This window comes from Hippichthys cyanospilos, chromosome 6 (genome assembly GCF_059441005.1).
Source record: "Hippichthys cyanospilos isolate Australia breed blue-spotted pipefish chromosome 6, RoL_Hcya_1.0, whole genome shotgun sequence".
Lineage (NCBI taxonomy): Eukaryota > Metazoa > Chordata > Actinopteri > Syngnathiformes > Syngnathidae > Hippichthys > Hippichthys cyanospilos.
In genome coordinates, this window is record NC_142374.1 from 10022307 (window position 1) to 10048299 (window position 25993).

Sequence of the window (25993 nt, forward strand, 5' to 3'; positions counted from 1 at the left end):
CTTTTAGAATTTACATTCTTAAAAGTGATGACTTTTGCTTTAGTTAGTAGCTTTTCATAAACTGGTATTTTACAATCAGCTTTATGATGTGATAATGCTTTATGACCTGGAATCACTTTCACTTCTAGGCTGTGCATTTTCTAAACTTTATAGCTTGAATTTCTTGACACCTCAATGTGCTAGAGACCATTTGACTTTGAAGCTTAACAGTATTTACTAAACTGAGCTAAGGCAATTTTATTAACTAAGCTAAACTGCATTTACTTCAACATTTGAAAATTATGCAGTATTTTAAAGAGTGCAGAGTAAAGGATGAAAATTGAAGCAAGTCTATACGACAGCAAAACCATGACCTGTGAGCTCATACTTAACAACAGACATATGGGCCATGTGAAAGGCCACACCATTCACCCTTGAGGTCTGAATTTTGCCTGAAACTATCGAGCATAAAATAGCCGCTGTTCCAAAACCGGTGGAATTGGTCAGTGTGGCTTGCACCCGCAAAGACAAAGCAGGTGAGTCACGAAGCGATTAAATTAAAAGTTCCCATTACAAACAGATGCCTGGAATGAGCTACAAAGGAGAGAAAAATAAATGAAGGCAAACCGAAACATAGGGAAAGCAGTTGAAGGAATAATGGAAAAAGGAGCAAATGACACGGCAAAAGACATGGCATTTGTCAATTTCCCTTGCTCATTTAATTTAAAATGCAAAGCCAACAAGACATTGGGTTCCATTTGCCGCTGCGGTTTCACAACGGCACGCTTCGGAGAGGGAAGGGGGTTCCAATTCACTATTTTTCACTCACTTTATTACAATACTGCTTTTGGATAGACCTTTGACAGGATAAGAATAGTTTATGTTCACTCCTCATTTAAATTGGTCCCCAAAGCAGAATAGATTCATCCTGATGATGTAAATTGAGATTTAAAAAGGCAATTACTTTTGCTGGATTATTCTCACTCTTGCTGCTGAATTTATCAAGTCAGATTTCAGAGTTACACCTCAGTGGTGTGACGAAGGCTCACTTGCAATGAGGTCATGTGTAGAAACTTGATGCACTTTTGGCATTCGAGCTAAAAATGTGTGACTTGTAAACCATGCTAATGGATAATCAGACAGCTTGTGCAGGTTTACTCTAGGTCAGAAGTCAAAGTCATTTATATTTAGGCTACTGCAAATCATCTTGATGTTGACGCTTGACCTACGGTCGCTCCTCCAGGGACGTACTGGGCCCCAAAGTCTGTACAAGAATTGGAAATGAAGATGGTTTGTTATGTTTCTTTTTTTTTTTATTTTGTTCCTTATGTTGTACAGCAAGGCCCCAAATAATGATGATTGGGACAGTGGAAATGATTGTAGTTCTTATATTTAATTTTATTGTTTGTCATGTACATTAAAGAGGGTCTAAAGTTGTTGACCATCAAGGCATAAAACATCATGTTTTTTTTTTTTTTTATTTAATTTCAACATCATGTGAAAGGATAAAGCTGTGATAGATAGAAATCCAAAATGGTTTACAATACTAACAAAATCGCTGTTCATGTCATTCATGTTGATTTTACATTTTGTTCATACATGATATGGATGAAACAACTCAGGTAGCTACATTCAGGTGGAATTTAAACTAAAAATGTAAGCCAAGCATCAAATGTTACCTGTAATATTTTTTTTTTCTGACCATAAATGGAAGAAGTGATTTTATAAAGCATTTTAAAATGTACCAAATTTTTTGCAGGTTTGATTTCTTCATCCAAACAGGGCCAAAAATGTATACTATATCTTGTCACACACATTCACTTTAGTGCGGTACGGGAATAGGGTTTTTAAATTCAGAAAAGCAAATTTTCTTATTTTCTTTGTAAATGGGTGACCTCTAACATCTTTTATCATCAGGATTACACCCAGAAATGTGTGTAAATACTCATTTCTACTTTATCAATCATAAGTTTTGTATATTTATATCGCATTTACAAAAGAACATCATCTTTTTTTTTCTTTTATCTTATTTAGTCACAATTGATTTTTAAAAAAAACAATTTTGTAGCTTGCACATTTTGTTTGTAACTTCGATGGTAATTTTTCAAGATTTTCACCTGAGTACCTGTCGTATTGACTGCAAACAGAACAGATGTTGCTCATTCCAATACCAAGTTTGGGTCTTTAAAATTCATAGAACCCAGTACAGATCCCTGGGGTACCAACGAAGGGCTGTTTTTCAGATCCCACATTTTTTTGGATTTACAGCAAGAGTACATTGTGATCCATATTGATGAAAGCATTAAGTCAACAAAAATTTCAACAAAATTTTTTTTTCTTCACTTCCTCTATTATTGCCTATTTTTGACATTTTTTTTCCAAAATCCAAATGGGCTATCATTTAGTATAATAAGATTATCAAATAAAAGTGTGAAGTCAATGTAAAACGTGTTTCCAATATTTTAGACGAGGTAAAATTAATTGTCTGGCAAACGTGATTTAATAACTTCTTCATCTGTATCATGATAATTCAACTTTTTGGAGCTTTAAACCACATGACATTGTAAATTTATACCGCTAAACACACCCCCAGTTGTTAATTTCCTACATTGATGCAAAGAAAACAATTCCTTGCTTATTCTCTTTTTTCTCATTTTACAGTTTTAAAGTTGTCATTTGCGCCGCTAGTTTCATGACTGTTTCTGTTGATTTGTGATCATGGCAGTGTGTTTCAAAACTTTGCTGAGCAATGTCTTTATCTGTGTTCTATTGTTTTATTTCAGTACAAATTCTACTCTCTCAATGTTCAAATAACTCTGTAAAGACACATTAAGGCTTAATTTCAACTGAGAACAGATGGGACATTCATTTCTTCCTCAGGTTTGAAGCTCTGCTGTACCAGTGGGTCTTCCAATAAACGAGACAATAAAATCACTGTCATGCAACATATGAGACAATGGTTTTAGACTGGCTTAATCTGTTAAGTACTAGTCCCTCTGTTTTTAAAAAACTCTCATTTCTCAGCCAACTTTGCAAACTACAGAACGCCCATATTGTGTCTTTATTACTTAAAATCTTTCCTTAACAAAGAATTTGATTGCCTCACAATGCTCATTTGATCACAATGAGAGCTACCATAATACAGAATATATATCATGTGTATGTGAGAAAATACAGCAGCATGATGATGTATGGTCCAGCATCTGAAAATAGCCAGTACTGTATATAGGAATTAGGATTTATTCATTGCGAGGAAAACACAGACACACACACACGCACACACGCGCATACACACACACACACACACACACACAAACTTGATTTGAGTGGAATTTGACAATTTCCCAAGTGTCACCCCACTCCTGCGCTCCTTCAGTTACTAATGAGGTATACATGAATACAAAAGTTCAAGTTGAGATGTTAACGCTGACTTTGTAACTGATTAAGTTTGATCCTGTCCTTGACAAAAACAGATATGGTACTAATTGAATTGTAACTTGATAATCCCTCAGAATATCTCATAGAAAAAAAGGCAGAGGCGTGAGAAGGTATTTCCATGTATTTTAATGTATTTCTCTTCCCCTGTTCTCTTGCCATTTCCCCTTTCCCTCTGGATCTGAAGGGTCAGTCTTGTTTTAAGGTTTTACCTTTAAATATTTTACATTTCCATTTCTTTATAAAATGAGAACCTGTCAAGCCAACAGAATGAGCAGCCAGAGAAAATGTAACTTTCCTTTGAATCGCACCCATTAATACTGCAGTAGACAAAAAAAAGCCTTTGCTCTCATTCTTTTGGTCTAAAAGTCTATTCAAGTTTTATACAAAAAAAGATTATAATTGGAAAATAAACCATAGAGAAAATTTTTTTCTCCATAAAATTGACCTTAGTTTTTGATTTCTCGAAGGTCTTCATATGGACAGATACATTGTGAATCGATCCAAATGTACTGTATTTGTTTTTTAAAAATACAATCTTTGTATTTAAATATTAATTTCCTTTGCAGTCTAAAGAAGACTGCTTACAATTACAGCAAATGGAGTGCAGCCCTTTTTGTTATTTTGTGGTTGCTAAAGATTTCACTGGAGGCAACATGATTCCCTTTATGTTCCTTCTTTTACCCACTGCTTGCTTAGCATCTCCCTTTGTCAGTCAATGAATTATCAGCGTATACCTGCTTTAAATCTTTTCTTGAAGGAATGCCTCCTGTGTGCATGACTAACATTGTTAGGACTCAAATATCACGTTGGAAAAGAGCAGGAACAAATCTATAGAAAACGGAATCCAGCTTCAAAATTGTTTTCATTTTTCCCAGACTGTCATCTGTGATTGATGACGGAATCACATAAGAATAAATTTTCTTATGAGCTCACATTCTGTTCCCATTTGCTTGAAGCTTTAAACAATATTTTGAACGTGTTTTATAGAACAGGTAATTCCTGTTCATTCATTTTTAGGTCACGTTTTTCTAAATCATTAGCAATACAGACATTAAAAAATACTATTGCTAACAGGTGATTCAATACTGTATGTTTCACTAATTAATCACATTTTTCAACAACCATTTTCCACGAAGCTTGAAATATTCAAATTTAATCTTGGAATTTATGTACAATTATCAAATAAAAAATATTCTAAGGTCATCATTTAATGTGATTCCTTTCCGATAAAATTAGACTGTTGAACTTAAGTACCAAATCTGATTCATGGTGACAGGCTTTTTTTTTTTCCCCTCATAGGAACATTTCTCAAAAAGTTGTCACTTAGAGGTTTAGTTTTGCCCATCAGGGTTTGCTGTGTGCACTACCGTGCCTGAATTTGGCTTTGCAAAGGCACTTTTTTTTTTAAAAACTAAAAAACTGTTGAGCAACCTTTCATAGTTAAATTACACAAACACCCATCTTTGTCTTTCTTTGTGCTAGTGACTTACCCCTCAGTTTTATTGCAGTTAACAGGGTTCAGCTGCCACAAGAAGTAAATAGAGCTGAGTTAACTCAGTTTGTTTCTTCTAACGCGTTATGGAATTGAAATTATTCACCAGAGTTAATGCTTTAACATTGACAAACGTAAAAAATACTAATCGGAACATTAAATTTTACTGGTTTAAAGAGTGTTATTACAGTCTATTCATGTTTATTCTCTGCGCACTGATTTAAACATGTGGAAAAAAAAAAGTGAAACTAGACAAACTGTTTGTAGCACCGTGGTCACCTCCATCTATTCATCATTTAGCAATCACCAGTGTTGGGCCAAAAGGCCAAAATGAGGCTTTTATAGCACTGAGCACTTTTCCAAGTTGGAAAACTTTTCATTTTAAACACACCGTAAATAAGAAGGGGGTTCACCGTTGCATGGACATCAACGCATTGTTGAAGGTGATCAATCACTTGGAGAGAGTAGGCACGAAGAGCATCTGTATCAACTTTCCCTTCAGGCTTTGTGAGCATAATATTTTTTCACAGATGCTTGTGACCAACATAAAGCTCAAAGCTGTGCTCACAGTTGCCGAGCTGGTCTACGCTCATTTATCTTGAAAAAGGAGTCTGATATGCATCTCTTTAGCTGACTATAAAACAACAACATTGCTAGCAATACCTGCACAATTCCACTTTTGTTCAACACTATAGGGCAACTAACTATTCAAAGCTGAACACTGACACAGCTGTTGCTGATCTATATATTGGTCTTATCTGTGTGAAGCCAAGAATCGTTGCCAACACAAAATCATTTTACAGTTCATAAAAACATGGGTTAAAATGATTTGTTCCCAAATACACTTTTTATTAGTTGGCTATTCTCAATCATTTTTTTAGGATTCAGCTTGAGATCCAACCCTTTATTCTTACGGCATTACATACTCGAATAAAAGGAATAAAAATGTCACAGACAAGCCAACTATTTGGAATATTCAGTATGGAAATGATGTGTTTGCAAATATCTCCAAGCACTTTGGTTTCCTCTGTCATAAAACACCGGAATGTAAGGTTGATGGAAAACTAAACTGTCTTTAGGTGTGTGTGAATGTGATGGTGTCAGCCCATCTCAATTGAAAAATAACATCAGGTGAATCGGGTTACTTCTTGTTTGTTAAGCCACGATGCACGCTTTAGAGTCACTGGCACTGGAGATCCGTGAGCTGAAAGTGTTGTGAAAATGAAGATGAGTTGAGGTTTTATTTAGGAGTGACCAGGTTGGATAGGATTAGAAATAAATTTATCTGAAAGACAGCTAGGGTTGGATGTTTTGGAGACAATGAGACTTAGATGGATTGGACACATCCAGAGGAGATATAATTAGTGCATCGATAGTGGGGTGTTGAGAATGGATCTGAGAGCTGAAAGAAGTCCTGCAAGACAGCTGATCAATGCAGCGGTGAGGAGGCTGCATAAGCTTGCTTGGTACAATGGAATGCAATGGTGGAATGACCTTAAATCAAAAAGAATCAATTAAAAAAAAAAAGGAGAGAGAGAGAGGATTTTGGGGAGTGTTCAGAAATCAGAAGGTTGAACATGGTAGAGTATCGGTTGGGACAAGTCAGGATGATATGTTATTATGATAGGCTATTTTAGGATTATTAAAAGGAGGTGGGATTCATTAAATTGAACCTCTTCCCACTCCTTATCACACATGGGAATAAGACTTGTGGTTTCCTTTTTCTCTATTACCCATTTTGATGGTGTCTGCTTTGTAACGTTTTGTAATATATCTGTGTTTTTTTCTGTGAGCATGCTTTTTTTTGTCCCTACATTCGAAATGAACTAAACTAAATTAATTAGATTATACATCTCATGGGGCTCGATAGAACAGTGGTTAGCACGTCTGCCTCAGAGTTTAGTGTCCTGAGTTCAAATCCAGCTCACTCCTTCCTATGTGGAGTTCGCATCTTCTACCCCAGACCATGTGTGTTCTCAATGAATTCCACTGTAGAGCATGCACAGTGACTGGAAGCACACACAAACTTTAAGGCTTCTTTTTAATAAATGAAATACGATGACTAATTATGATCAAGTTTGTGGAACATCTGAAATAGTATTAAAGATCTTTGTCTGACTTGATATAGCTCTTACCTCACATGCCTGGCCAGCATGATCAAACATGACACATGAGGCAGATAATTTTCACAGCCATCTGGCTAGCGGTATATAGATTTGGTTTGAAGAAACGGAAGAAGTTGTAAGAGGATTTATTATGTTATCCGTCACATCCATTACATTCCACTTAGATCAATGAGCGGGCAGGTAGGACTAACAAAAACTAAGAAGCTCACATACCTTTCCAAACTATTTTGGGGAAACAATAACCTTCTATCAAAAGATACCTTCAGTTTTGTTCTTGTTTCTCATAAAATGTTGTTTTTTCATTGAGGCACTCAGGTTTTATTTCTGTATGTGGCGACATGATGATGAATTTCTGCCTTCTTTGAAGCTCAAAAATAAAACAACACTTTTATTGTTTATTTTTTATTTCAAGCATGTCTCATCCAGAAAGAGTATCATACACCAAGAAACAAGACAAAGGAAGGAACCAACATTAAGGGAAGAATTTGAGCAATAGACACCAGTTGTACTCCACACGTCTACATCCACTATTGCAAATGCACGAATCCTCAGATCCATACTCATTTGTGACTGCAAACACTTATCCAGCACTGATTCTGGGCCCAAGCGGTATTTATGTTATGTAGTTATGTTCTGAGCTAAGATCGTGCATACAACCTCTAAGCAGTGCAGCAAGACGGACAGACAAGCCCACCCCCAAGTCAGACAAGCCCTCAGGAGACGTAAAGCGGCGAGAAACCACCAAGGCGCACAGACCTCAAGAAATCACCAGAGGCGCGGAGCACACATTCATCACACGAGGCATTCAGTCCACAGCAGCCACCCCTACAGCAAAAGTAGTTCGGATAAAAACAGCTGCTCGGCCATGAGAACAACATCCACCCATTTGTTAAACGAGAATTTTAATTAAGAAGCTTTCAGTCTGACTGGAGCACTTAAACAAGGCTTGGCTTGTTGTTACAGTATCTCACCAAAAATCTATACAGAACCATAAAGAGAGACAGTTAGTCTTTCCCTTTTCTGCATTAGGTCAGGCTTGACAAGCTTTGTGAAGCAATTACTGAAGAAGTGTAGTGATTCACAAAGCTGAACCACAGCATTACTCTACACAGGGTGCTAGGCGGATGTATTATATAGGCTCAATCGGTATTTTCTTGGATTATACTGTTACTTGGCCATTATTTAGTGTGTGGGATCAATTCCTGCAAAGTCCCATTCACAATTATCCTGTGACTGACCCAGTCAAAAAAAAAAAAAAAAAAAGAACCTTTGCCTTCCTCTCTATGCCAGCTGGGAGCAAGTCCAGCTTTCCTGCTGTGACCTCTAATGCAGTAAGTGGGATAGAACATGGATGGTGACGTGGATGATCCCAGGGGGCAGCGTGGCACACTAGTACAAGCACGAACAGCTTGGGTGTCATGCTGACAAATCTTGTGAAATCTGAGAGTAAAATAATCACCATTTCCTTTCGTCAGAAAGGGCACGAGGGCAGTTATTGACTGCAGAACGCAGAAACATTCCGCCACTCATTCCATTGTACAGGGAAATGGGGAATGATTCTAATCAACCTACACCCAAATGATCAAGTCATTAGTTAGGACAAAAGGTGGAATGGTTTCTATTTTTACTGCTGGCATACTGACAAGTCACTTTGCGAATACGTTTAACACAATACTTTTTTCGAGCGAGAACATGGGCTAAAGACTTCACAGCAAGATTGGCTATCAACTTTTTTCTGATATACAGTACAATAAGACAGGACTGCTGGCCACAGAGCCAATTTCATGCAGGATGGCAGCCAGACTTGAGTATGATTAAATGCTGGTAGCCACATAAGTGATGGATGCCTAAATAATGCAGCAGACCTCTTCTGTTAGAATTGCGATACAATGGGAAACCATATTTTGAAAGATTTTACATCTGTCTTAAACAGACAAGAGCAATACCGTAAGTCAGTTCGGAGGAAGATGAACACCACCCATGTCTATTTCTATCCTAACTCTCATCACTTTAAAAATTAACTTTATTTCGATATTTCACAAGCGTACCACCAGTATTGTAGCTTTCATGTTGAACCTAAAGCGAAGAATTGAGAGAGCATGTTGTCATTCATGCTCTGGCTTCATTTCATTTGCACAATAAAGGGGATCTCCCAGAGTGTGAGAATGCATGTGTCAAACAAAATGAGTTGGACAAAGACGGCCCAGTCACTGCCATTCGCTGGCAGTTGGAGTTACGGCAAAGAAAACAATATAGGTGCAAGAGGCATGCATGAACCATTTGAAACAAAGGCAAACAGTGGGCTGGAATTTCCTTCCTTTTTCTGTCAACTTTTAAAACAAATGCTTGTTTTGTTTTTCTTTTTTTTTCCAGTTTCAGTTTGAAAACAAAAGCGAGGCCGTTATTTTGGAAGATATAGTAGTTGGCGAGGAAAATAATCTCTTACTTTCAAGTAAGAGATTATTTATAATCTCTTACTTAAAAATAATGGCAAATATTAAGTAACTTAAGTTTGCAACTACTCGTGATTTTTTTTTTTTTTTTTGGGGGGGGGGGTGCTTTTCATTTCCAGTCCTTTTTATTGCTTGAAGGTGTTAAATACAATTTTCAGAAAAGAATGCATGTTGCATTTTTATTCATCATAAGTCAGCATGGAAAACATGTTTGTTTCCTTCCCAGCAATAAATCATCATGGTTGTGTTCTTGTTTTCTGCATATGGTTTCTACTGTCAGTAGCTATTGTGCACTTTAAATTCATTTGATTTCACAGCATATCCATGAATGTTTTTAATTAACAGTCATATGCACTATGTGAAAATATGATTAAGTCTACTTAATTGTAATTGTGTGGTTTTGAGTAAAAACCATATTTTTTCACACTTAAGTAGCAATTGTTTGAAAGGACCATGTGTGAACTGGATTCACACACGAGTGGACAGAACCATAGTCATATATAACTATTTTGTTTTTCCCATAAGTACCCAAATATTCCTTTGTTATCCCACACGTTCATATTTCTCACCTTATAAACCATTTGTTAAACATTGCATATTTTAGTGTTGATCCAAGTTTGTTTCGTTGTGTTTCTTTGTGTAAAACAAGAAAAAAAAAAATGCTCAGAATTATCCTCTTTCAAACGGCACTGCAACTCGTTTGCTGAGAAATTTGTTGTAGGAGCTGAGGTGTTCTTGCTTGGCTGAAGAATCTCATTTTGTGACAACAATGAAAGACAGTGCCTGTTGTCCAAGACAATAATCCGGGTCATTGCCCTCGACTGAGGGAAAGTGCCACATTCAACAATAACAATGCATTTTGAGACATAAAAGACACATCTCCTTTTACTCAGGGCACCTTTGGAAAAAAAAATTCAGTCAAAAACTAGAAATAATGCTATGGTCCTTCTGATGGTCCTATCATCACAATCTGTGATCCAGTATATATAATTAAATGATTATATTTTCCATTACCTCTGTTATAAAAAATAATCAATAGTATGACTGTGATTATATTGTAGTTTTTATTGGTAAAATATTTTAATAGTAACAATAAGTGTCAGATCTGCGTTTTGATTATAGTTAGTCCCAGCAGTTTGTTTCGTAAGGATTTGGCTTGGAGGCTGACATCAATGGTTTAAATATGGTAGCAAACAAAATGCTGAAATGAGCACTGCCTGTTCTTGAGTGCTGTCAATGATCCCCTAACTGAATCACCTGATAAAGTCATGTGACTATAATAAAGCGGTGGAACTGATGACGACACTCATTATGAAAACATGGCAAGACTAATGTCAAGATGAAAATACCACACCTATCAAACGTTCACCTAAAATTCAGGCTTTAGACTTTGAAAAGGTTAGATGAACCGTCAGAGCAAATAAATGTCCACATCCGGAGGCATTCTGACATCCCTCCAAAGGTAAGTAAACATGTCAATCATCACACACTTCCTCACGCTTGTGAATCCCCGATTTTTTAATCAAAATGAAAAACATATGCATACAAAAAGGGAAGGGGCAGAATGTTATGCATGTTTTTCATGAGAAGAGACGCCTCTGTAAAAAACAAATTGTTGTGCAAAATTTAATGTGCATACACTCACGTGCAGATTTGCTAATAAAGGGGGATTTTATATTTTAAAGGGTGCGAGCTGAAGCCACAAACAAAACAAAATACAATTTATATGAACTGCTGTGCTGAAACCTCACCATCGCAGCAGTGATAATTTACATCAAGACAAGCTGATTGCCATGCATGTTTTAGTAATAAATGTAAGAATACCTGCCAAATGCAGTCGCGTCAAACATTCAGATTAACGATGACACCAAAAGGAAAGTGTTCCTCAGGTTGTAAAATGCATCAGAACGATCAAAATGTTGGCAGCAAATTAATCTGTCAACTGGCAGGGGGAATTGCACGAGTTTACCATGCACCATGTATTAATCCATTTTTTTTTATTTATTCACGTATTCCCTCCTAATATCCCAGTGTATCATGCACACCCCCGTTATGCTGTGTGCGTTTACATCCATTGCTATTGACAAGTATACTTTTCAATTGCCTGAGTTTGAAAGCCATATTTGTCGGCACTCATACACACCAGAATAACAGTCAAACACACTGAGCACACTCACACAGAGGCAGCTCTCTGCCACAGTTCTTACCCAGACACATGCAAATTTGACAAAATCACATGCCACCCCACTTAAAGGCATATGCACACTACACATGATGCAATATTCTTTACACCCAATTTACACTTACTGTTTTTATGGTGAAACACATTTAAATGTGTTTAAAAAATGTCTAACACCTAACTGTTTAAAGTAGGAGTGCCAAAATTATATGAATTGCAATTCATTCATCACAATCAAAGTTGAAGCATTATTATTTTAACTGTATTATTTCATATTTTAAATCTTGAACTTTTGCTTTCTGTACGCCGATTAGATCCATTTTTATGCATAGGCTTCTTGTGCTTGAATTTTTGAGGGATGGAAAAAAAAGGTCAATCGCACCCTGAATGTGACATTTATTGGCTGTCATTGTCTTTGACATAACCTGATAGGATCCAATTGAGGGTAAGAGGAAAAATTCAGAAGCAGAAAGAAGACATTAAAATGGAAGATCAGGTGAGGGATTTTGGTCTGATGAATTGTACATTTCACTTTAAAGATGTGTTGCCAGCAACTTTGATCATGAAATAAAAAGTGAAATGCATTTTTTTTTTGTAAAAAGGAACTAGCTTACCACAGATGTAGCTCAAGTTTAACCTACTAAATAGATGCAAAGCACTCAACTGTGAGTGTAGCCACAGCTAATGATAGGAACAAAGACTTTAATAAGCAAGCCACTGCAAAGCTCTGCCAAACTAAACTTGACTTGACTGAGAAAATCTGTGACCAACTGGATTGTCGATGTTCTTATTTTAATGTTCTTTTCTAATTATTTGGCATTTGACAAAACAACACCATTCCTCCAGATGCTCTGAACTAAAGGATGTAGTCAGCATTTGAGACGTCTCAAAGCAAAATGTAAATGGTTACAAATGCATCTTTTATAATCTGTTAATGAAAATAAATGACTGAAGCCGTTTTTTATAGTTGTATTTCAGTCTTTTAGCCACAATAATACAATGCATGTATATAAAATTAAAGTCGGGTTGAAGGTTTTTTTTTTTTTTGCAATATTTAGTTTAGTTTATAAACAGAATATTTAGATCAATATTTACTTTTTTTTACTCTTAACAGCACGAGTTTAAACTGTATAATACTATTTTATAAATATATAATCACCTTATTTTACATTAGGAGAAAAAGGCAGTTTGATGCTTTTTAATGAATGTGATTGGTTTACTGAGAAGTCTTTTTACCTCTTCACTAATTTAACAAAAGGTGGAAAAAAGTCAATAACATGTGTAAGCAGTTATGGCACAGCGTAAAGTAAAGCAGGAAGGATCACATTTCAAAAGTTCACTCGAGGGCTCTGGCCGAGAAGCAACAGGCTCAAGACACAAAGGTGATTTTGACTTGTATGTTGGCATGGTGCTTTTGGAAAGTAAGCAAGAACTCCCTGCCCATTGAGGCTCCCTGATGTCCAATTAATTGCAGCAGTTTCAAGCCTGGCGGAAAATGACTTTCTCACAATATTTTCTCGAACAATCGTGAGTCAAGTTATGTCACAAAATATGCAGGTTTTTTTTGTTTGTTTTGTTTTTTGTTTTTTGGTTGGGCTGGGGGCTGGAAGTTTCCTTTCCAATGCCAAGGTTTTAAATTGCACAGACAACAAAACTGATTCATGATTCAGGACAGCAACACATATTAATCATCAATTACATGAGGTAAAACCACATTTGAGATATCTTGAAATGCTCTGATGTCTTTGCTTTTGTTGCAAAGATCATAGGGTTCAATCTGAATGAACAGTTGGACAGTTTTAATGTTTAAAGATAAAAAAATAAATAAAAGAAGCATGATGCCCATGCTCTTGTACTCAGTTCAGTGAGCATCATTTTCGCTTTTTGTGGCTTCTTTCAATACATTTCTTCTCCAACAAACTACCTAATGATCAGCACAGACTGGTGCATTATGAACTCCACTGCTAAATTAGCAGTTCCACTGCATTACTTGTCAGGGAAATGCATTTGATTAAAATAAGTGAAATGTTGATTTTATTATACCATCTTCTGACAACATTAATCCCCATAATACTCATTATTATCTAAGGCAGAGAAAGCAAACACTCATCTTGACTGTAAAACATAGAGCTGTGCGATGATACTTGAGATTCGTAAAAAACTAAATACTATTATTTTAAAGACGAATGTTTTAAATAACACAGGTGCAATGCATTTTGGCACAATTTCAAGCAGCTGAGGTTTCTTTGAAGCTTGACCATCAATCTTCCTCAGGATCAGATACCAGAGGGTTTTTGTTTTTTTTTCAAGTGTTAAAGATCCAACAGTTGTGTTGGCCATGATGTGCTTTTGTTGTGTGGGATGTAAAATGTCTTGCAGCAAAACATTGTCAAAAGGTCTCAGATAAAAGAAAATGTCCTTCCAGGACAACTGACCCAAAGAAAACTCTGATTCAAGTCAGGCAGACAGACAGACAGGCGGACAGACAGACACCCAGTCTTAATATCTGCAGCCCTACAGAAGACATACAGGATACTCCAAATACTTTCAAATCACCTGTGGTGATATTGTTGTTTTCCAGTTGAAGACAAGAATGGTTAAAAAAAAAAGTCCATACACCATAGCTAACAGGAGCTTGTATGCACATTTTTAAACAGTATTAGAAAAGATGTCATCTGTAGCTCAAAAATGAGCCTGGCTATTTTTTTTTTTTTATTTACTTTCACACACAAAATCCAAAATTTTGTTGAACCCTGCTCAGTAATATAAAACATTTCTAAAATTGAAAAGTTTGTTGGGCATTGTTCGATAATACAAATTTTGAAAAAAAAAAAAAAAATTGAAGAAAAAAAAGGGTCTTGCTCTTGTCAACTCAATCTTGTAAGATTCTCGTCTCTAGGATTTGTGTCTCATCTCTAATAGATATTATATAGGCAGATATAGATCAGGCTTTATGGTATTATTATTATTATTATTATTACTATTATTGTATTATTGCTTCATTTTCAGGGTCTCCATAATATTTCGACATTGCGCAATTAAAGTCAAAAATTGTCTTTGCTATAATACGTTCTATATGCCCCCACAAATCCAAACGTGATATTCAAGTTAATCTAGTTTTTGTGGAATAACATTTCAAATTCACACAAGTTTAGCCATTTTATGTTATGCCCCACTACTGTCTACTGAAATTGATGTGAAAGTGCCCTTGGGCTCACCTTGGGGCCCTTAGTGGTGGCACATTGAACACTTTGGACTAGATTTCAATAACTGTAATACCAATTAAAAAGTAGTTTGTTACTGAGAGATGAAGTGAGGCCAGTTGTTTGATCCTCAGTGATTTTAAATACACCTAGTTTTCAAAGGAGCCCGAACATCACATTTGTCCGAAGGATGGACCAAAGAAATGAATCCAAGAACGACTTCCAACAATCCACACAAATAAACATCGGCCCACTAACCGTTTGTTGAAACATTCCTACAGCTAAAAAGGCTGGAAGGAGCATCAACCCCACCGAGTTTGGCCAAAAGTTGTGTGTGCATGGAAACTGGCACTTGAGATGAGTGCTTCCACAATTCCACAAATTGTTCGTAAACTAATTAGTGTGTGCACAGTTGCACGCATTACGTGCATTGGCCTTTTTTTGTTGTTGTTGTTGTTGTTGTTTTGCTGAGGTATGGATATGTGCAGAAAAAAAAAAACACTTACTGAATCTTAATTATCTTCCAAAAAATGTATTTGGTTTGTATTTTAGATTTTTGTCAGAGGGATTAAGTGGCCAGGGTTGGGTCTGAAGTCTTCATTGTGTGCAAATTAAAAACAGTGCTATCTATTTTATTTATTTATTTAACATTGTAAGTTAATTTCTCAGAAAATGGCGGTAGAAATTCTTCTGGAACAGAGTTATGGATTATTGCTGCATATTGTTACTAGCACAATACATGATCAGACAACTATGATTTATGTGAAATGGATAATGATAGCTTTTTCTATTCTTGTCATTTAAAATATGCTTGTTCTTTTTGGAATAGTGTTACATATTTAGGTTTTTTCTGTTGGGCCTTTAAATGCTGAGAAATATTTGATGATAATCCTTTCATATTCCTATTTCTGTTTTAATAAAATGAATTGCTAGTTGTAGAATCCATACTGTATTGTAATTATAGATCATCATTAATACTGTTGAAGTAGTTTGCAATTACAAAACATTAAAGCAAAACATAATTTAGTCGCACGCCATTCCTAAAACAGTGTTTTTGCCTTGACTTGCAAAGTAGAGATTTAACCGTTGTATGGTGGCATTAATATCAAATCTTTTCACAAGTAACGTTAGTTTGGTGGATAGAGAGCACATATTTAAAAAAGAGGCATCAGGCAATTTTTTACCACCCCAGTAGAAGTTTACTGTCAAACTAAACATAAAACAAAGACATGTGTTGAAAAGAAATACATAGCTTCTAGGCCTGACACAATAATTACTATATTAATTTATCCATTATCAGTCGTGTAAACATTCAGTATGCCCACCAGGAACTTAGAAAGACAGCCGACCTGGCATCAGATATTGGTTTATTGTGCCAGAATTGACAGCGAAACCTAGTGTACTGACTCGGAATCTCTCCATTGTATTACTAGTGTGCAAATAACATAAACTCGAGAGATTATAGTTCCACTGAAATTACTGTTGGGTCGTACAAACATATCAGATTCATTTAATATTTTAGGCTTTTAATTTGGAGTGAAATGATTAGAGGAGTGTTTTTCAACAATTGTTAAAAATGATCATGGATAACCACCAAAAAGTATGAACACTGAAATAGCATGGAAATAAAATTTAACACCTGAATTAAATATGACAATATCAAACAAAACAGAAAGACCCACTGCGGCTTACACAAGCCATCATAATGTTGTTTGATTAACTGACTTCTCTGTCTGGGACCTGCAAGAAGGAAATATATATATATATATATAAATATATATATAATATATATTTATATATATATATATATATATATATATATATATATATTTATATATATATATATATTATTATTATTATTATTATTATATATTATATATATATATATATATATATACATATATATATATATATATATATATATATATACATATATATATATATATATATATATACATATATATATATATATATATATATATATATATATATATATATATATATATATATATATATATATATATATATACGCCACTTATCAAAGAGGCACAGTGAGCCAGTGAAAGTATGGATAATTGTATATTGTAGGGATACGCCAAAATGTACAAATGTATACATAGAATATATTTGTCCCAAAATTGCCAAGAGACAGGATCTTTGTGAGTAGGTGGAGCTTCCGGCAAACTGGAAAGCTATAAAGGAGGTGACAGGCAGTAGACTACTTGGAATGATTTGTGGTAGAAAAGGGGAAAGATGCTGGTGGAACCAGAAAATGCAGGAAATCATTCATGGATAGAGTTATCTAAGAAGAAGGATAGAGTTTACAAGAACTGAACTAGGAGGAGGTGAAGGTGGCAAAAATTATAAACCCGGAGGAGGTGGCAAAAAACCAGATATTTATATTTTCTTTAGCATGTATATAATTAGCATTTAGCCCATCAGAAGAATTGTCAAAGTAGATGTTTTTGGGACGTGGTCAAAGAAAACAGACTGAGATTGTTTGCACAGTCTGCACATAATGAGAGGAGAGCTAGTCAGTGCATTGGTCAAAGGATGATGATGACTGGGCTGCTGGAAAGGGAAGCAAGAGGAAGACGGTAAGAGAAGGTTAATGGAGGTAATGACGGAAAACATAAGGACAGTTGGTGTTGGAGAGGAGGTTGCAGAAGATAGAATGGCACACTCTGACGAACCCTTTTATGGGACAAGATGAAAGAAAATGATGAGCTGTTAACATAAATGAAAGCTACTAAAGAGACTATCAATAAATGTAGTCACAACACCATGCAATGATGATGGAATACAAATTTGCAGAGCTGGGAAATCTGTCTCCATAGCGACCTTTCGCTAACCGAACGCCCAACTTAGGAGAGCGCTTCTGCATTTTGGCGATTTCTCTATGTGAAGCTTAGTAAAAATAAAACCCATCTGTACTGACCCTGATGGCTGGACATAAATGCGTAACAGTTGGAGCTCAGTCCATGCGTGTTTTTTATTTTTATTTTTTTTCTCAAGACTTCATTTCATAAAGCTGAGGTAAAAAATGTGCAACTGCTCGCCGAATGTAGGCGTTTCCTCAGTGACAGGGTAATAAAGCGACTGATTACCCAGCTCTGCAATTTTTCAAGATATGGTTTGGAATGCTATCATTGTTTTTGTCTCTTGAAACTGTTCAAAGAAAGAAAATCTAATACAAAAAAATTAAATTTGCCTGGTGGGACATGTTGGGTGGGCTTGTTATTTTGACTGAGATGCAAATGATCCTGACAAAATATCCAGAATGAGATGGGGAGCTGACTAAAATTGAAAGAAACTACTTTAAAAATAATAAAAAATCAAAATAAAAGATGGCCTTTAGAATAAACTGAAAATTTACTCTACATTTACCCCAAAAATAAAATACTCCATGAATAATAAAATAAAGGGTTTTGGGCAGCCAAGGAGGTTGCCGTCTAAAACAAACTGTTGTGAAACTACTACAGGTGTTTCTTGTATTCAAGAATAATTTGGCAAATGTTACTGCATGCTAATACGACAATGTGGCATGGTACTGGTGATTGATAAATACAGTGCATCATTTTTTTCATCATTTTTTGCATCATTTGGACAAAATTTGTCAATTTGGTCTTCAGAATAAATGCCTGGTATAATCTCTTGGTGAAAATAATGCTGCCTATCATGAATTGTTTAAGAGTGGCACAAACAAAAGTGGCTTATTTGCTTTTCCTTAAAGGGGCACAGGGGGTATCTTTTGACACAAGAAGAAAAGTCAATAAGTCTCATACAGCCTAGCGTCACAAAATTCTGCACGCAGGCAGCCTCTTCCTGTTACAGATAAGCTCACAAGTATGTGATTAAACCTTCGGGTGGGGACAAGAGAGGAATAAATGTTGATACAGCAGCACAGCTCATCTATTGTGAGGCCCTGCAGAGTGAGCGTTGCGGATGTTGGTGCGCCCCGGTCCTAGAGAATAGGAACTTTCAGGAAAGGACAGAACACAGAGCCGAGCTCTCCAGTGTGCGACAGCAACACATTGCTGCTTTTGTTTACTGCCATGGAGAATCAGCCAGTGCTTCCCACAGGAAAAACTCTCCACAAACAAAACTTACAAATGTTATGGAATAAAAGTGATCCAGTACACAAACTTAGGCATGGATGGACATTTTTAAAATCAGTGACCTTTTACACTTTTATTTTACAAACTGAGACTGCTCTGAGAAAATCAAGGGCAAATGTCTTCAAACTTGGAAAACATTCATTCAAATGCAAATGCACATAGCTTGAGCTTGATCTGCAGCAATGACGTACATAAGGACATTTTGAAAATGTTGTTCATAAAGAAAGATAGATACTGGTGGAATTTATGTTTTGTTGAAACAACGCATACTGTACATGCATAGTTTCCTAATTACTTACTATTACTTAGTTTCATCTCAGTTCTGGCAATGTCATAATCATTTCTCTAGCAAATGTTCAGTAAATTCTAGTCAAAATGAGGAGCTGAGCTCCAAATTACATGAAGCAGGGATAGACATGGAAATTAATGTTCCATATTTGGACACTACTTCAGGAGAACATGTCAGGTGTTATATAAACCTGCTTATTTTGTGGCAAAATAATGCATATACTAAAAGTAGCACAAACACCAACAAAGTAAAATACAATTTGATACCATTTGCTACATACTTAAGGATAGTAAAGTCTAAAAATAAAGTTGGCTGGGCTCAGCAAAATATCTATTGTGAGAGGTCTTGAGCTGAATTAAGATGAATCCTTCCAAAGCACAAAAATGTTGTTTCATCAGTTGATAAATACATCCAAACTCAGGGGGAAAAAAGGGGTTGCTCTCAAATCCCAATTTGCTTGCAACTGTTTTATCTTGTCTGATGGACTTGGTTTGACAACAGATTCTGTTGCGTGTACACAAAGGCAATTTTGATTATATATAATGAAATTTGACATTAAATGCGCAAGTTATTAGCTGTTGTTTTTTTTTAATACTGTGTCGTTACATCTTTGAAATAATCTCTACCCATCAAAAAAAAAATGTAATGCCTATCACTCAAAAACTGCAGACACAAAATCGTGTGCAAACAATCTCATAAACTACAATAGAGACTGCGTGTAGAGCCTTCAGGGTCCAATATTAATATTGCAATACAAATCCCTCAATTAAATTCCAAAATCCCAAAATACCTCTTCCTAGTAGAGCGGTAGCGAGGATAAAATGCAGGGTGAATGAGTTTAAGACCCATACCCGAGTTGCATGAGCAATGAGCAGCTGTTTCAACATGCGCAATAAGGCACACTCAACTCAAATTAGGAAATTTTATTTTCATCAGTTTAGTTGTTGGGGAAGCTTAAGAGTAAGTTTCAATGTATCTTAGCAGCTAGGCCAGTGCGCTCCCCTTAGAAAATCCCATGAAAAAAGTCTTTCATTTAAAGGTATTATTTGCCTGAAAGATAACTACTATAGAGAAAACATGCTGAATGCAGATGAAAAATATGCTAAACTTTGACATTCAAGTTCTCAACTATAAGCAATTTACTAAACAACGTGATCATAAATGTTTCACTTTAAACTGTTGCTACGCCAGCATCTTATTAGTACAGTATTTCTCTTATTTTTTTCTTCTTCTGTGATCTAAAATCTTTGTTGTTGAAAAAAAAAGAACGAATAAATGTCACCAACAAGTCATTCACTGCTTGTTGCTCATTGAGGCCAGCTCAGAGGAAATCAGGAATGTGAATTCAGCCAACTCACTTCCACTCAACGGTCAGAGTTCACAATTCATTCACGTTTCAACTTTGTGATGTCACATCACAAAAACCACGGCGAGTCCGTGGCATTCTGGAGTGGGGCAGAAATTCACTGCATCCATTAGCTTTCAGCATAATGCCGGGTGCTCTGCAAAGTGCAATCACAATACTTATGCGCACAATACGTATGAGTAAACATCCTAAGCATTTGAGCCTCAGCATACCCAAATTACATTATTAAGTGGTCTGTAGTCATGTAATATCAGGGCAACTATTACAGAGGTTAAGTCCCATGAGATCCTAATTTTTCATGACTTGACTGCTTCATGTTCAGTGAAAAGTCGACTGGGAAAAACGCAATGGTGACAGAAAAAAATCGGTTTCAAAGCTGTGTGAGTCGAAAACAAATAGCAGTCCCTTACCTTAACTTCCACAAGTTTGTAACCACAACAACCTGTCAGAAGACGCAACCTCGCAGCTCCAGCACAAACTTCCCAGGCGATGCTTTGTGTCTTTAATTCCGATCGCCGGCCTCGAGTCAGCCTCAGTCAGAGCAGCTGGGATCAACTTATTTTCTATGGCTGGACGTTAAGGGTGTCTTCTTCACTTTCGGGGTGTACACTGAGTGTCTCTGATGAAAATAAAAGTTGCTCCACTTTGGGAGTTAGGACGAGCGGGGAATGAAGTGGAGGAACGTTAAGCTCTCTACTGACCCCTAGAGGTGTGCTGGGGTTCTGAGGGGGATTTTCTTGCTGGAGGGAATAAAACGGAATTGGAAACGACACTGCCTGGCACTACGCTATACGTTAAACCATACGTTACTTTGATAACAGGATATTTGGAAAGAAAAAAAAACGTTTTTGATGTGATTCAAACTTTTTAATAATTTAATAAGTTAAATGCGTACAATGGAATTATTATATAAAATCAATAATGCCGCTATGAGAGGCTGGATGAAACAACGTCACACGAAAAACCCTGGTAATTGATTGGCGAATGGAGCTACGGTGTGAGTACTTATTTTGCGGTCCCCCGATATTGGAAAACTCACAATAATTGTATTGACCGTTAATAACTGTCTGTGAGCACCCTGTCCAAGGGTGGATCCTGCAGGCCTGTTTCTTACCCAAAGACAGGAGGTAGGCTCGAGCTAGTATGGGACCCAGCAGAGGACAAGCACTTTAGAAAGTTATATCTGATTAGAATTTTTATGAGGAAAAAAAGAAAGATTCAACAATAGAGCTTCTACAGCTAATTTAACTTCAAGAAGTGGCCACACACACGTAAGTGTATCAGTGGCAGTCTGTGCATTTCACACGTTTGCCTTCAGTGATGTCCAACTCGAATAAATACCCCTAATAATATCATCATTTATGACACCATGGCCAGAGAAATCATATACAGAAGCATACATACGCATTACTGGGCGTTGCATCATCTTAATCGTGTACAACACAGGCTATTTACTGAGTTGTATTTCGGTTTAAATGTGTCTATGAATGGAGACTGAGTTACAAGTACGATTCTAATGAGTTCAGTCACAAGTGGATGGATGGATTCGGTAAATTTGTTTATGGTTGTACTTATTATTATTACTGTCATTATTCATGAATTTGAGAACCATTTATAGGCACCATAAAACATAACGCGTGATTGCCTTGTAATTAACCAAATCTGCACCCTGACTGACAAAATATCGATGCTGGTGGTAAACCGTATTTAATTCAAAAGATGTGGGTGTTACTTTATGAGGGCTGTAAAAGTAATTGAGACTACATATAGTTCAATTCACAGTAACAAAAAACATTCACAGTCAACTTCAGATTTAACATGTAAGAGACTTTTTAATTAATTAAACATGTTTTTAGTGAAACCATCAGTGACGTTATTTGTACCGTATGTGATATTGTAATTGACTAATTAGAATCATTGTGTGTATTAAACAACAAAAGAACAATCGTAATATACTACAACTCATTTAAAGCCCTTACCCATTCCAGTACATCTTTAAAAAATGTGTTTGATATTTCTTTTTGAACTGGTGCGTGAAGAATTCTTTAGTATTCAGCCTATTCAAAATGTTCACCATACATATACACAACAACTTTCCATTATTTTCTGTGAGTACTGTGTCTTTCAATAATGCATTCTGCTCAGATTATTGCCTTCCTTTCCAAAAAAAATATTGAGACAATGAGATCAAATAAGAATTGCTGGTCCCCCTGCCTGTCATTTGTTATACAAACCAGAAAGAGGGATCAAATGTAAGAGATTATTTTAACGTCATTACCCATGTAACATTTACTCAGTATGATTAAATGTGGAAACACTTGAATGTATTGTGTTGAATGTATATTCAGATATTTTTTTCTGTTGGAGAAATCACCCTGTACCATACAATATTAACAATAGACAATTCAGCCTAAGCCTAATGACATTCCCAGGCAGTGTTTGGCCTGGCAGCTTTTTGCCATGAGTGACAATTTTCTGAGCCATGCATCTTGCACTGCATAGACTCATAGACTGAGAGGGGAGGCATCTGGGTGTGATCTCTAAATTTCTGACAGCAGGGGCTATAATCTGATTGTGATTTGGACATTACTCTCTGCAGGAGTATTGCACACATGATGAGAAAGTTGCCATGGAGAAGCATGAGGGGATAATGACTTAATAGCCGATGTGAGATGAAACCTGGGTGGCTGCCAAATAGACCTGCACTAATTACAGCACATGCCGTCACTGTAGTCATTTGTTCAGGTGACTTAGGCCAGTAACAGTGGCTCAGGAAAAAGAGCAGTCAGCTTTCAAGGTCAAGGGTGTACGTTCAATTCCGAGCTTCGTATCTTCATGGTCATCATGAGTGGTTTAGGGATGATCATAGGCATGATAATGGTCCAATTAGTTGTTATGATGTTATGTTATCAATGGAGTGAAACTGTCGTTTGATTGACTACATCTGAAAAAGATGTACTAATCTATAATGTACTCAAGACAGTCTGGATCACAGCTAGTTTGTTGTTTTAAAGCACAGCGTCGTTTTGTTTTCTTTGTCACTCTTCGTGTAGCAGTACATATACAGGGTTCCTCGGGTTACGACAGTCATCGTAAGTCGATGTTTCAAGTTTACGAACGTAATCAATTGCGAACTATTTTCTAGCACGCAGCGGATGACTACGCTTTGTGGTGGTTGTGGGCGAGGAAGAAACAGGTTTTGTTTCTCGTTTTTTGAAGAAAATTCAGGGGCTACTCGAGATTTTAAATAAAACAAAACAAAAAACCAAACACCCATTAAAAATAGTTATTGAATGAATTAATTGCTTCAGGAAAATACATGTTCACAAAACAACTTTTATATGTTCGGTAGGTTGTTCATTTTAATTATTGTAAAATGACAGATTCTCCCAATGGTTTGAGCCAAATTGTGCCACCTGTCAAGTTAATGATTTATTTTTGTGAACACATCTCTACTATAATCCCAAAAGAGGACTAAGTTTAATCTTTTTCTGTGGACAAATATTTATTTATAATCATTTCCTTTTGAGAAAAGGTCTGACACTTTATATTGCTTATCTCTTGTGGACAAATTTTTATTAATAATTATTTGCTTTTGAGAAAAGGTCTGACATTTTATATTAATTTTATTTTTGGACACGTATTTATTAATAATTAAGTTATTTCTTTTTGATAACAGATTTCTTCTATGATCCAAAAGAGGACACTTTAGGGTGCTTATTGTTTTGTAGACCAATACAAATGAAGTGTGTATTGTGGACCAATACAAACGGTCTAAAGTTTAATAAATCAGACACTGATGGCATGTTTTAGTCTTTTTTTTTTAACCCCAAAATGCTTTGCACTGGTTAAGGGGCACTTGGCTGAAAAGATATTTCACAGGGGTTACATCCCTGAAAAAAGGTTGAGAACCACTCGACTACAGTACTATGGGTGCAATTAAGTAGATCGTGAGCTACCTGTAACTTACAAAAGGAGTTTTTCTCAGCTCTCAAAACTAAAACCATCACTGTCAGCCCTTCCACTTTTAAACTTTACACAATTAAAAGCAGATTACAGATTTGAGTGTCACCTTATTTTTCTCCTCAAAAAAGAAGACAAAAGATGAATACAACTTGTTTTCATTTGTTTTATAAAACGCTTTGTCCATGACATTAAAAAATATCCGGCCTTAAATTGCACTCAGGTTTTGTTTTTTTTGTTTTGTTTTTTTTAGTGAGTGGAGGTATTTTATTAAATACATAAAGACAAAATTCTTATTATGTATTTTTGTTCATTTGTGTTTTCAAAGAATGAAAAAGACTTAAAATAAAATCGAGGTACATCCTCTTCTGTCAAAAATGCAGAGTGTATTACAAACTAGCCTAAGTCCACATTATTTCACAAAAGTTGAGCAACAGAAATTGAACTATGCTGTTTCCGGCCAGCCGCTTTTTGCTTGAAAGGGTGAGATGCTGGCCATGGATGCTGCAATGTAGAACTGGTTACTTAATTTTGCCATAATTCTAAATAATTTGGATACGTAATTTTGTAAAATATTTCAATAATAATACAAGATTAAGTGTACATGAAGGTAACTTTGGCATTGGATTGCCTTGTTATCCTCCTGCAAGATTTGGAAGAAAGTCATAGAAAACAGATGAAGGCAAAAATATCTGTAGATTCCCTTTACAATTAATTCTTTAAAACAAATCTTCCACTCACAATAGTATTTTTTGCCAGCAATTTGGCACTTTTTAAAATTCACGAATTCGTTTTTTTTAAAGGTAACTCCCAGTGATGAGTAGCAGATAAAATATGGCAGATAAAAAGCAGGTTATGATGCAGAAACAGTGTTTATTATTACACAGTGGACTAAGCTGTGCCTGGAGGAAAAGGCTCCTCTTGGGAGAGGATCTGAGGAATGTGGATGCAGAGTCCAGGTAGGCAGGAGTGCACGAAATTACCAGAAGGCAGGTGGGAGTCTGTGACCCAAAGGGAGAACAGGGCAGAGCAAATATTTAAGCATGTACTGAAACTGAATTTGTTTAAATGAGTTTATGCAATAAGACACTAAAAAGAGTGATGAGTAATGGCTTGTGTTGGATAGAATAGCTGCAGGCTAGCGCCAATGCAGCAATGGGAGAGCGACACAGGGTTTCAGTTGGCCGGAGACGTCGTACAATAAAATACACTTTTAAATTATATACCAAAGTTCTTTACAGAAAACGTGACAAAAATAAACATTAACAGTAACATTGAACACATATCATAAAACATTGACAATCAGTGTTGGACAGGTTAATTAAAAACTGTAATGCATTATGTATTAATTGTTACTGTTATTTCAAAGTAATTAGATACATTGCAA

General features: G+C 36.0%; 1 protein-coding gene across 3 annotated transcripts in view; it reads right to left on the reverse strand.

Annotated features, from left to right (window-relative positions):
• The window catches only part of tspan9a (tetraspanin 9a), a 192466-nt gene extending 171162 nt beyond the window's left edge, over nt 1-21304 (reverse strand). For all 3 annotated transcript variants that reach the window (XM_088417340.1, XM_088417339.1, XM_088417338.1), the window contains exon 1: nt 21054-21304. The gene's annotated coding sequence lies outside the window, so the exon portion shown is untranslated. The remainder of the gene's footprint in view (nt 1-21053) is intronic.
• Nucleotides 21305-25993: the final 4689 nt, after the last annotated feature.